The sequence below is a fragment of the Pinus tabuliformis genome, chromosome 1_2 (assembly GCF_031772625.1).
Source record: "Pinus tabuliformis cultivar Carrire ecotype Pingquan chromosome 1_2, CPIR1, whole genome shotgun sequence".
NCBI classification, from domain to species: Eukaryota; Viridiplantae; Streptophyta; class Pinopsida; order Pinales; family Pinaceae; genus Pinus; species Pinus tabuliformis.
The window spans coordinates 813,897,495-813,909,628 of NC_142298.1; positions in this window are offsets into that span (position 1 = coordinate 813,897,495).

Here is a 12,134-nt window from a genome sequence, read left to right on the forward strand (position 1 = left end):
CTTCGCATTTTAATCAATGTCTCATCAAGCTCTGTGTATTTGAAAAAACTTGGAGGAGTTTCAAATAGATGATTAACTTCATTTTCAATAAAAAATGACCCTTCAAGCTGAGTGTACAAACTCTGTCCTGTAGGAGGAACAGTTTCTTCAGAAGCACTGCTGGATGCAGTGATTTGATTTTCTATGTACGCGGCCATCCTATTTGTAAATTGATCTCTGTTGATCAATTTCCCTGTACCGCTCAATAGGCTAGGCATTCCTCTTGCCTGTAGCATCCCCATTCTGAGCTTGAAGTCTTCAACTTCAGTCTGTATCTCATAGCTCCTCCTTTCTGCTGTCTGCACATATCCTCTGAGTGTTAGCACCTTTTTGGTCATAAGGATGGCCTCCGTTCTGTTGGTGATTCCAACTGCTGCCAGCTCATCTTTGTCTTGCCTGTTCAGAAAGTCTATCAGTTGGCTAGCTTGTTCAGGTCTATTTCCTAGTACTGTCTTAGCCCTCTGGATATCTATCTGAGCTTGCACAATTAAATCCATATGTTCATGGATTGTTTTGAGTGATTTCCACTGTTTAATCATGCTTTGGGTGATTTTATTCCATAAGATCCTCTTGATCTCAGCCATGGTGTTTTTGAGATCAAGCTCTTTCTCCAGGGCTTTGATTCTGTCCTTTTGGGTCTTGATCTGTCTGCCCTGTTCTGCCACTGTCATTTTAGACTGGTCATACTTGGCATCTATCTCTGCCAGTTTTTCTTTTGCCTTCTTTATCTCATCTGCTTGTAGCTCCATTTGCTTAACAGCCTTAGTTAGTTCTTCTATGCTGGGCTGGTCAACTGTATTTGCTGTTGTAGGGGCCACTGCTGCCCCAGAGCCTGTTGCTGCTGTAGAATCTGTTGGGGGAGTTGGTAGTGTGAATTCTCCCTGTTTGTCCTGTAATGACTTCTCCAGCTCCTTCTCTAGCTCTTGGATCCTTTGATCCTGCTGCAATAGTAGATCAAGTTGTTGATCAACTTGTTTTTCTTTTTGCAGTTCAGCTGTCTGAGGATGTTCTGTAGGTGACAGCTTCAATCTCCTCTTCATGGCATTGAGATCATCCTCTTTTTTCTTCAGGAGGGCTTTTACCCCGGTTGGGTCACTAGGGTTATGCCCTAGATCAACAATAATCTCTTCAAGAGATTTTATCCTGTTATCCTTGGCCCTGGAAGACAATCTCTCAAAATCCAGTTGAGTATTTGTGTGCTTCAAGGATTCTTTCAGCTCATGAGCTAGTGTGGCCTTATCTACCAAGGTGGCATAGACCATTTCTCCAGTCTGCTTATGGAGCTCAATTTGGTCCATAGGATGTATGTCTTTGGCCAAGACCTCCACCCTTGTTTTGATGAAATCAGCAGTGGACATTGGGTTGGGCCCCTTAGGTTTGAAATGGCTGAATATCATCTTCTCCTCTTTGAAGTCGTAGACCGACATCAATCTTTCTTGTTGGGCTGGAGTGGCATCTATAAATTGTTTGTAAACCTCAGCCCTCAATAGTTCATTTGCTGCCTTGATTTCTTTGAAGGTGGCCTTAGCACCTTTGAGCTTCTGGCTTTGTTGAGAAGAAGATGATACCTCCAAGCCAAGTTGTAAATTCTGCTCCTGCTGAAAGGAGCTAGTCCCTGTGTGTTGGCTGCCCTCCCTATCCTTGGCTGTATCATTGAAGACATCTTCAGTAATGTCTTCTATTTCTGGGGAGTCTGCCCTCTGCCTTTTAGCTTCTGGTTGTTGGGAGGATCCACTGAGGGGAGTGGACTCTTCTCTTTGTCTTTTGGTCCCCCTTTCTTCATGTGCCGGGGTCTGCAAAGTTGAAGTGGTTAGGGGCTCCACTTGAGGGGGTGGTGTCTGCAATAAGGTGGTTTCTGGCAGCCCAGTTTGTGGCAGACCGGTTTGTTCTTCTTGCTGCCCTGTTTCTTTCTCTGGTTGTTGCTTTCCCTGCTCTGACTGCTGCTTTTTTGCTTCATCTTCAGCGTCCATTTTTCCCTTTCCCTTATCCAAGCCTGGTGCTGTTGTTGGCGGCGCTGTCCTGGTAACTGAGGTTCCTCCTCCTGATGTTTGAGGCAGCCTGAAAGGTACCTGGATCACATAGTCCAGGTCAATAGTTTTTTCAAGTTCTTTCATATTTTTAGCTATTTTTTCCTCCTCAGACAAGCTCTCAACCAGGGTATCCAACTGCCACTCTTGTAAGTTTGCATACTGTTCTAGATGTGGATAGTGGCAGTGTTTGATGGCTAGGAGTCTGTACTTTATTCTCCTGGCAGTGATGAAACCTTGAGGGTCATATGGGACCCACCGGAAACTGTAAGACAACTTATATTTGTCTTTTAGGATCAAATCTGCAGCCTCCCATCCTTCCTTCTTATTCATGATAAAAGGGCCCAGCTCATTTTTGAAGTTAAGGTGTGCTTTTTTCTTTGAGCTGTGGAAGTGAGTGAGGTCTGACTGGATTAATTGCCTGTAATATTCCAAGGCAAATAATCTCATGGGAACATACTTGGGTAGTCTGTATGGACAGAGCTCACACCCATACACTCTGAACACAGTGTGGTGTTCATATAGGTACCAATCACCTATTTTGTACTTCTTAGAAAGCTGTAAAGCTTTCTTGATCTCATTTGATATTCTAGGTGGAGGGGATTTCATAAGTATGCTGGAGACTGGGTATATAAACTGATCTACAAACTCACAATAGCTGTAGGGTGAATTTGTGATTTCATGATAGACTGAGGTCCAGAATATGACTGATCTTCTCTCCCCTTTGTTGTTCAGCCTTCTGATGTAGCATGGGAAAGCTTCAGAGTGATGATACATGAACAGGTGGTAGATGTATGCTGAATATCTAAAGACTCCTTGTCTGTCCAATTTGCACAATTGATCATGGATCCTATTGGCTATGAACTTAGCAAAGTTGTACTTTCGGGCAGGGGGTTGTCGTGGGCTGTAGGCAGATAGCATTACGAGCATGGCTAGATCCACATGCTTGCTGTTCTGGTAGCCTAGCACATAGGCTATCATGTCCAGGAGCAGCCTGCCTGAGTCATTGAAGTGCTCATGTGGATAAGGAGGTGGCCCTGTAGGCTGGTTCTCAGGCCACATGTAGTTTCTGGTGACCTTCTGCAGCTCTTCACTGGTCATCTTCTCACCTGCTTCCACTAAAGATCTCATGGAGAAAGGGACTAATAACTCTGTCTGTTCAAAGTGCAGCATTTTGTTGATGGTGTCAGCGTTTATATAGAACAAAATCCTCCCTAGTTGAGTGTTGACAGCTCTGTGCTCCTGATCATAATTTTGAGCACATAAGTGAATGATTTCAGGGAAAACATTCACAGCTGGGAGGCAGTAATAGGGCAGGTTTGACTCCCATATTCCATCTGTACCAAGTCCTGCCTTATAGTCTTCCCTTAATGTGGTGAAGGTCTTCAAAAAGTCTCTGTTTCCCTCAAAATCATTTATGAGACAGTCTTTATCAACTAATGGCATAACTTCCAGTTGCTTATTGGTTTGACTCAGTGGAGTGACACTGAGGGAGGAGGATGCAGATGCTGCCATGATACAGTCTGAAAGTGTGCAGTAGGATGCAGAGCTTTGATGAATCTCTTGAAGACTTTGAGCAGCAGGTAGGTGCAATTGGTGTGATGTCTTCTTCTGGTGTGAAGTTGTTCTGAAGCTAGCAAAGTACTGATGATTTTCAGGAATGTGGATTGTCTAAGGGAATGCTTACTGAGGTATTAGTATTTGTACAGGAAGAGTGTAGGTAACCAGTACTTGGCAAAAAGGAACAATGCCGGGTACTTCAGGGCGATTTCTGCAGTTTTAACCCGCGAGCTGGTTTGTACAGAGCTAAATTGGGGCTAATGGATGGCACAGGTTGCTTATGTCTGATTTGGGTGCTTAGGTAGAGCTAAATTTAGAGTTTTTAGCAGACTTTATTGGTGATTTTGCAGAAAATTGGAATTCACGGGCAGAATGGGAGAAGACGGCAAAATACCTGGCAAATCGACCTGGAAGCTTGCGGGCTGGGTTGCAAAGGCTTAATGCAGTCAAGCCTCGAACTTTGAACGGTTTACTTGTCGAATTTGATGGCTGAATGCAAGATTTCGCGGCAGCAGGCTTGACAACGGCTAGTTCAGCTTCGCATGCAAAATAAGCGAAAAATATGCGTTTAGCCGTTTAAATCGGTAAATTTGGCAAAAGTATGAATTTGGCGCTTTTCCGCCGATGACGTCAGCATGACGTCATGGCGGGGCCCAGGTGAGGGGTGACGTGGATGCTGAGGTGTTAGCCAGGTCGGCAGGACACGGTGGCGGGCGTGCGCAAAGGCGGGCCCGCGTGGAGGACCAAGGGACGATGGGGCGGGCACCGGCGGGGTGACGTCAGAGCGGCGTGGACATGACGTGTAGGCATGACGTGTGGGGTAGCGGTATACGGGGTGGCGGTAAGTGGGTTCCCCGCACCACCTTTGGGCAAAGGCGGTAAGTGGGAGGAGGGCTCCGAACAACCTTACCGCCCGCCACGCGTCCATTGTACGGGATAGGTAAAACCGCTTTCCCCGGACGCTAAATGTCGGCACATCGAGATCTGAAATTGACCGCCCACCCTTAGATCTGGGCGCTGGAGATCTGACGGCTGGCGGGCCTTCCGACTGGTCGAGCATGTTGGGGAGGGGTCCCGCCATCGCAATAAAATATTCAGTTTAATTTTTGGGCGGAGGACTATAGGCAAGTGGGTTTTTTCGCAGTTTTGGGTTTTTTGGCCTTTTCAGGGGTTTTCATAGGAAAAGGGGTTTTCTGTGCGCTTTCAGCAGAGAGACGGTAAGGGCTTGAGGGACAGGATTTCTGCTCATAACCAGGGGTCAGAGCACATCCAAGACAAGGTTGACCAAAGTCCCAGGTGGACTGAAGTCTCCTTGGACCATTTACTTGGCTATAATGCCAAAAGGAGAATATGTAGATAATGCTGGGATTTATACACCTTGGTGTTAGTAATATTAGGGAGAAAGGCGATATAAGGGATTTGTACAATAGGGTTAGTGTTAGTTGTGGAGGAGGAGGTAAGTGGATGTGGAAATCATTGAGTTTATATGAAACAAGCTTGGTTTCAAGAGTAGATCAAAATGAAAAGAACTTTAGATAAGAAATGTGGCTTTTAAAGATCAAGAACCACCATGAAAACTTAGTCTTTTCCATGAATCTCAGGCTAGTGAGGGAATGTTAGAAATGAAATTGGAGGGGAGTGAGGGAAATTAGTCATGCTTCCAGCTGTAATCTTTTGCCTTGCTGCCCACCATCATCAACCTTGCAATGATAGGGATACCTTTCTGCAACCCCTGCTACCTACCCAGCTACTTGCCTAGCATTTTATTTCTTCTTGGAGGGTGCATTTGGACTTGCAGACCCTTACTTGCCTTTTCTTTTCCTTGGCTTTTTCTTTTGCTTTTTCTATCTACTTCTACCCTTATCTCTTTCAAGGTCCCAGATTAAGCTGTTGGGATCCTTTTCTTCTCTACCTAAACTAGTTGTCTGCCAAGATTAAACAGTTTGGACAGACTTTTTTCTCTAGTCTACAACACAAAATTGAACACACGGCATGATCCAGATTAGACTGTTGGATCATCCATCAAAATTTGAAATAAGGTCATCAACATTTGAAACACTTTACACACCTTCTTGTTTTTTAGGAAATATGGGATCTTTGTGAACTCAAAGCAGAGCATATTTGGATTTTCTCTAATCAATCATGAAATATGAAACCTATTACTATAGGTATCTAACAGTGGCTCCACATGGGGATGGTTTTTCTTTTGAAAGACCAAGAACAGCAGGTCAGATTGCCTTGTTCCTTGACTGTCCATCTTAATCTTTGGAATCTGATGCATGCAACCTGTCAAAATTGTGTGCTTTTCCTTGGGGAACCTTTGATTCTATCTGCCTATTGCTGCTAGGTGCAGCACTTGAAAACATCTTTTTACAAACAAAAACATATGTAGGCCTGCATATATACAATGAACCTTTGGATCCCTATCATAGTGAACCATCATAATAGTGCTTCAACATCCTGCCATTGACAGGACCTTCATCCAGTTCAGTTACAGTCAAACTTTTAAGGAAATAAGTGTTATTACCTTGTACTGCTTGGACAGCAAATGGTCCTTTCCACAAAGAATCAAATTTCCCATGTTTCCCTTTGTCTTCTCTTCTTGCATCCCACTTTAGAACTTTGTCTCCTAGATTGAAGTCTTCTGCCTTGGTTCTTCTGTCAAAGGCCTTTTTCAGTTTTTTTTGTAGTATTTGCACTCTGCTGAAAACTTGTTCTCTGGTCTGCTGTAAACAGATTATCTGGTTGATCCTTCTTTGCATGTCATTTGGCTCTGCTTGACTTTCTTGTAGAAGTTTCATAACTGGCACCCCTAGTGATGAAGGAAATCTGGCCTCTAATCCGTAGACTAACTCATATGGGCTGGTCCCAATTGATCTTTTGGTGGTTAATCTGTCTGCCCATAAAGCATTTACTAGTTTCTTGTGCCAGTTCTTTTTGTTCTCTTCCAGCACTTTCTTAATGATGCTTATCAGGCTTTTGTTTGATGATTCAGCAAGACCATTTCCCTGAGGATAGTAAGCTGTAGAATGGCCCAAAGTAATATGAAATTTATGGCAAAAGTTTACCATTTTCTTGGATCTGAAGGCAGCAGCATTGTCTGTTATTATCTTGTCTGGGCAGCCAAATCTAGCCAGTATATTGTTCTCTAAGAATTGAATGATCACTGAGTCATTTGCTTGTCTGCATGGGGCAGCTTCAATCCACTTGGTGAAGTAGTCTGTTGCAGTCAAAATCCATCTGTGTTGTCCTGAAGATGAGGGATGAATCTCCCCAATGAAATCCAAACCCCATTGTTGAAAAGGTCTCTCTGTTGCAATGGGCCTCAAAGGAAGTGGCAGCAGCTGTCTTTTGCCTTCAAACAGTTGGCACTTGTGGCATGATGTTGTGAATTTCTTCATATCTGAGAACATAGTGGGCCAGTAATAACCAGCCCTTAATATCTTGTCCACAGTGGACTTCCAGTACAAATGTCCACCACAGTCTCCAGCATGGAATTCTTGCATAATTTTATCAGTTTCATTCTCAAGAAGACAGTGCAGCAAAATACCTTCATGGTTTTTCCAGAGTAGATTCTCATCTAACACACAAAATTTGGATGTTTTCATTTTTAGGAACCTAGACTTAGTTCTGGACAGTCCTGGGGGAGCACACAGGTTTTGTAACACATAACAGATATCAGAGTACCATGGAGATTGTTCAAAGGCTACATTGATCTTTGGAGTCGCCAGCTCTGTTTCACTGTCCAGTTGGTTGATATCTAAGGCTTGGAAATTTGCTTCTGTCATTAACTTAGCCAAACCTTGCCCTTTTATCAACTTTGTAGGCTTTATTTCAATGTCAAATTCAAGTATGTTTGCAATCCATTTTCCCCTCCTTCCCTCTAATTTTTCTTGTGTGAGAATGTCTTTGACAATAGGACTTGGTACATAAGCTACAACATGGGAGTAAAGGATGTAAATCCTAAAGTCTTTGATGGCTTTGATCAAGGCATAGGCTTGTTTTTCCATTATTTGGTACTTCAAAGGAGCATCTCTAAGAGCTCTGCTGAAGAAGGCAATGGGCTTTTCATTCCCTTGATCATCTTTCTGCAATAAAACAGCAGCAATAGTATGCTGGGAGGCGAAAGAAAAAATAATAAAGTCTCTGTCAAACTGAGGATTAGTTAATACCGGGGTTTGGGTTAAAGCCAGTTTTATGCTTTCAAAGGCTTGCTTTGCTTCCACAGTCCACTTAACCTTTGAATCTTTCTTTAGCATATTGTTTAGTAGTCTGATCAATTCTGCTAAATTTGGGATGAACCTTCTTAAAAAATTGAGTTTTCCTAAGAATCCTTGCAACTCTTTGACATTCCTAGGGTGAGGCATTTGTAGGATCGCTTGTATCCTATCTGGATCAATTCTTATGCCATCTTTTGAAATGATGTGTCCTAAAAGTTTCCCTTCTTCTAGGCCGAATAAAGACTTCTTGGGGTTTAAGGAAATACCATATTTCCTGCATGTTATGAAGATTTGTCTCAGATGTTTCAAGTGTTCTTGGTCAGATTTTGAAAAGGGTGTAAGATCATCTAAGTAGATGACCAAGAAATCATGAATTTCCTTTGCAAAAGCAATGTCCATTGCTCTCTGAAATGTTGCCCCTGCATTCTTCAATCCAAAGGGCATTTTCACATACTTGAAAGTTCCCCATGGGGTAGTAAATGCAGTTTTGTCTTGATCATCAGGGTGCACTAAAATTTGATTGAAGCCTGAGAAGCCATCCAACAATGATATTCTTGAGGCTCCTACTACTCTTTGAAGGATGTGGTCCATTTTGGGTAAGGGATAGTTGTCTTTGAGTGACACTAGGTTCAAATTCCTTAAGTCTACACAGAGTCTAATCTCACCAGTTTTCTTTCTTGTAGGGACCAAATTTGAAATCCAATCAGAGAACCTGATTGGTGCTATGATCCCAGCTTTGAACATTTTTTGTAACTCTTTTTCAATGGAAGGAAGAAGCACAGGATTGATTCTTCTCAATTTCTGTTTGAATGGTTTTTGATTAGGCTTGAGGGGAATGGTGTGCTGTATAACAGAGGTATCATAAGACTTCAAGTCTTCATAACCCCAGGCAAAGACATCTTGGAACTCTTTAAAGAGGTCAACATATTTGGGTTTTTGGTCAGGGGGCAAAGCAGCAGATAGCTTTATTATTTTAGGCTTGTCAGTGGTACCAATGTTACATTCTTCAATTGTTGCATCTAATGGCTGCATCTTTGGTTTCCTGGGAACATCATTTGAGTCAAAAATATCCTCTAGTGGGGTAAGGCCTGCTGGAAGAAGATTGTCTTTGAGTTGTATGATTTCATCTTCAGCGTTGCTCAACTCTTCACAATCAATTTGGTGAATTTGCTGAATGTTTTCTTTGTTGAAAATGGTTGGACTGAGTAGTTGTTTTGCTGTCCTAGGTGACATTGGGTGGGCAGACTGTTGAAACTGTAATTGTGATTGACTTGCTCCCTCAACAATTTGAGATTGACTTGCTCTCTCAAGGTCAATATTTAATCCTGTAAACTCTTGTTGCAAGGTTAAAAAGTTGTTTATTTGCCTATCATTCTCAAATACTTGCCACTCTTTGACATTGTTTGGGATAGAAGGCCTATATTTGACCTCTGCTGTGAAACAATTGTTGGGTTGTAATGGGAATTTGAAGGTGCTGGCAAATGTTGCCAAGCTGTGAGCATGGAGATTGTGGCCCCTTGGAATCTTTGTGATAACAAACTCGGAGAAAGTTTCTAATATTTCAATTACAGCAGACCTATAGGACCTTAATCTTTTGTCATTGGTGACAAAATCCCCTTTTACTTGTTGAATTACTAGATCAGAGTCCCCCATGATTGAGAGGCTATGTGCTTGTAATGATTTTGCAATCTTGAGACCTAGTAGCAGAGCTTCATATTCTGCCATGTTGTTAGTGCATTTAAAGTTCAATCTATAAGCCCGGCCTTGTGCACAGGCTTTCTCTTTGTTATGTATCCATACTCCAGCTCCTGCCCCTAACTTGTTAACTGAGCCATCAAACTCTAGGACCCACAGACTATCTTGCTGGTCAGGGGATCTTAAATTCTTTTCATGGGATGGCCATGTGAGCATGAGTTGAGGTTTCTTTTCCCATTTGTTTCCTAGGATAATTTCATCATTTGTTTGACAATTTTTTACAACTAGAGGAGGGTGAATGGGTGCTGTTGGGCTGATTGAAATTTGGCAGGTGTCACTTATTTGACCGATGTTTTGTTCCTGTATGGGTATTTCAGTCTTAATGTCATTGTTTAAGGAGCTTGTGCTGTCATTGAAAAGGATGAAGGAGTCTATGTCCGAATGGACAGCATATATTGGAAAATTTTGAGGCTTTTCTTCACTGCTGACCATGTATTTCATGAGTGTTTCCCTATAAAGCCTTTTGGGTTGTCCAAAGACAGAGATGGTTGCATATGACATGTCTAATTGCAGGGAGCCTTGGAGCTTGGCTCCCCATGATCTTGATAAGAGCATTCCATATTTGGGTGGGATATCAGCAACAACAACATCCATTAAAATGGTTTTGTTGGGAAATTGAACCAGGGACACACATAAATCCTTAATCAGGCCCAAGCATTTGACTTGACTAGAATCAAAAGAAAACAGGTCTTTGTATGGTCTTGTTATATCCAAATTTAATCTTTCCATGACTGCTTTTGGCATGAGGTTGTGAGATGCACCTGAATCAAACATTGCATTGTGCAGTATTTTATCATGAACGTGCAAGCTGACATAAAAAGGTAACACCCCTGTAACTACTGTTTTTCCATCTACCTCTGGACCAAACAGTAATTCTGGAGTGTCATCTAGCACATTTACATCATCTTTGTTGTTGGTGAGTTGAAGGGATCTTTTAATCTGTTGTTTGTACATGTCATGCTTTGCTAACTCTGAGAGGGGGATTGCTACCTTTAACTTGCCAATCTCTACTCCTAAGTCAAAGGGTTTGTCAATTTGCATTTTGGGGTCACGGGCAGTGGTCCTTTCCTTGTTCATTGAATCTTCTTGTTGGATTTCATCTTGATTTTGGAACCTGCCCCTCATGCCCATGTCTTGAGGGGTGATGTTCGGATTTGGGTGAGAGGATGAAGTTGCTGTGGGCTCTTGTGGTGTAGGCAGTAATTCAGTGACCTCCTCAACCACTACTTCCTTTGCAGGCAGGTTTGTTTTGTCATTAGGTTCAGTGACTGAGGTTTCTTTAGATTGCTGTTTCTCCTTTATCTTTTCAGGCTGATTTGCATTTACAGTCCGACTTCTTAGTTTGTACTGCTTATGGACTTCATAGACAGCAGTATCATATCCTTGCTTAAAGTCAAAGGATTCTCCTGATTGTGTTTGGAATGTTTTGTTTTCATCCTCATCATGGTCTTCTTGTGTTAGGAAAACATGGCTTTTACCATCCAGCCCTATTAAATTGATCTCCGGATCTTCATTGAGCTGATTAGCCGAGGAAGTTTCTGCATAATTTTCTTGAAAAGGGGGTCTGATATCTTGGTCAGCACCTGTTTTTCCTATGTTGGGGTTCTGTGTTCTCCTAAAATTTGGGTTTCTAGGAGTATTGTTTTGTGGTGCTTCCCAGGATGACTTTCTTTCTACTGATTCCACTCTCTCTCCTAGTCTTTTCATGCTGTTTAGTATTGCATCCAACTTCTGATCAAAGCCGGAGGGCTCTTCCTTGAAACCAACCTTCTTTTCCAGCTTTGCCCTGTTTCTTTTGGCAATTAGGTTGGCCTCTACAGTGACTGCAACTCTTTGGGCTTCTGCAAGGGTTGGAGGGTCTCTTTCTCTCAACTGATAGGCCATATCAGAATCAAAACCATCAGGGAAATTATAAAGGGCCAAATCAGGAGGCGGCCTTAAGTTCTGGGGAATAGCATTGTATATGTTGTTGAACCTAGCACAATATTCCAAAACCGTTTCTTGGGGACCCCTTCTAATAGTGTTGTATTCACCAAGTATATGGTGTGGATCTCTCTTTTTCTCCCATCTGTTGGTAAATTCCTGGTATAGAACTTCAGAGGTTGCAATGGAATTTGCATTCAAGGATCTAAACCAAGTTCTGACATCCCCGGTTAGGCTTTGGACAAAAATTCTCATTCTAACACTGTCATCATCTATTTCAAATGTCTCAAAGTGATCTTGCATCTTCTTAGCATGCTGGGTAGCTGTCATAGGGCCCTGGGAGTCAAAAAATGAGAGTCTAGTTTGGTAGTCTTGGGGTAGAGCTGGAGCATTGGCTGGTATCTGCAGAGGTGCATATCTGTTAGCCATATTTATGGGATTTATAGGGTTAATAGGAACAAATGGACCAACTGGTATCACAGGTATAACAGGGGTAACAAGGGGGAACATGATTGAAAGATTATGTGCAGAAGGTGAAGATGGGAGAGGAGGACTTTGAGGTGTTGATGATGAACTAGGGGAATTAGGTGTGGAACGGAAAAGGACTTTA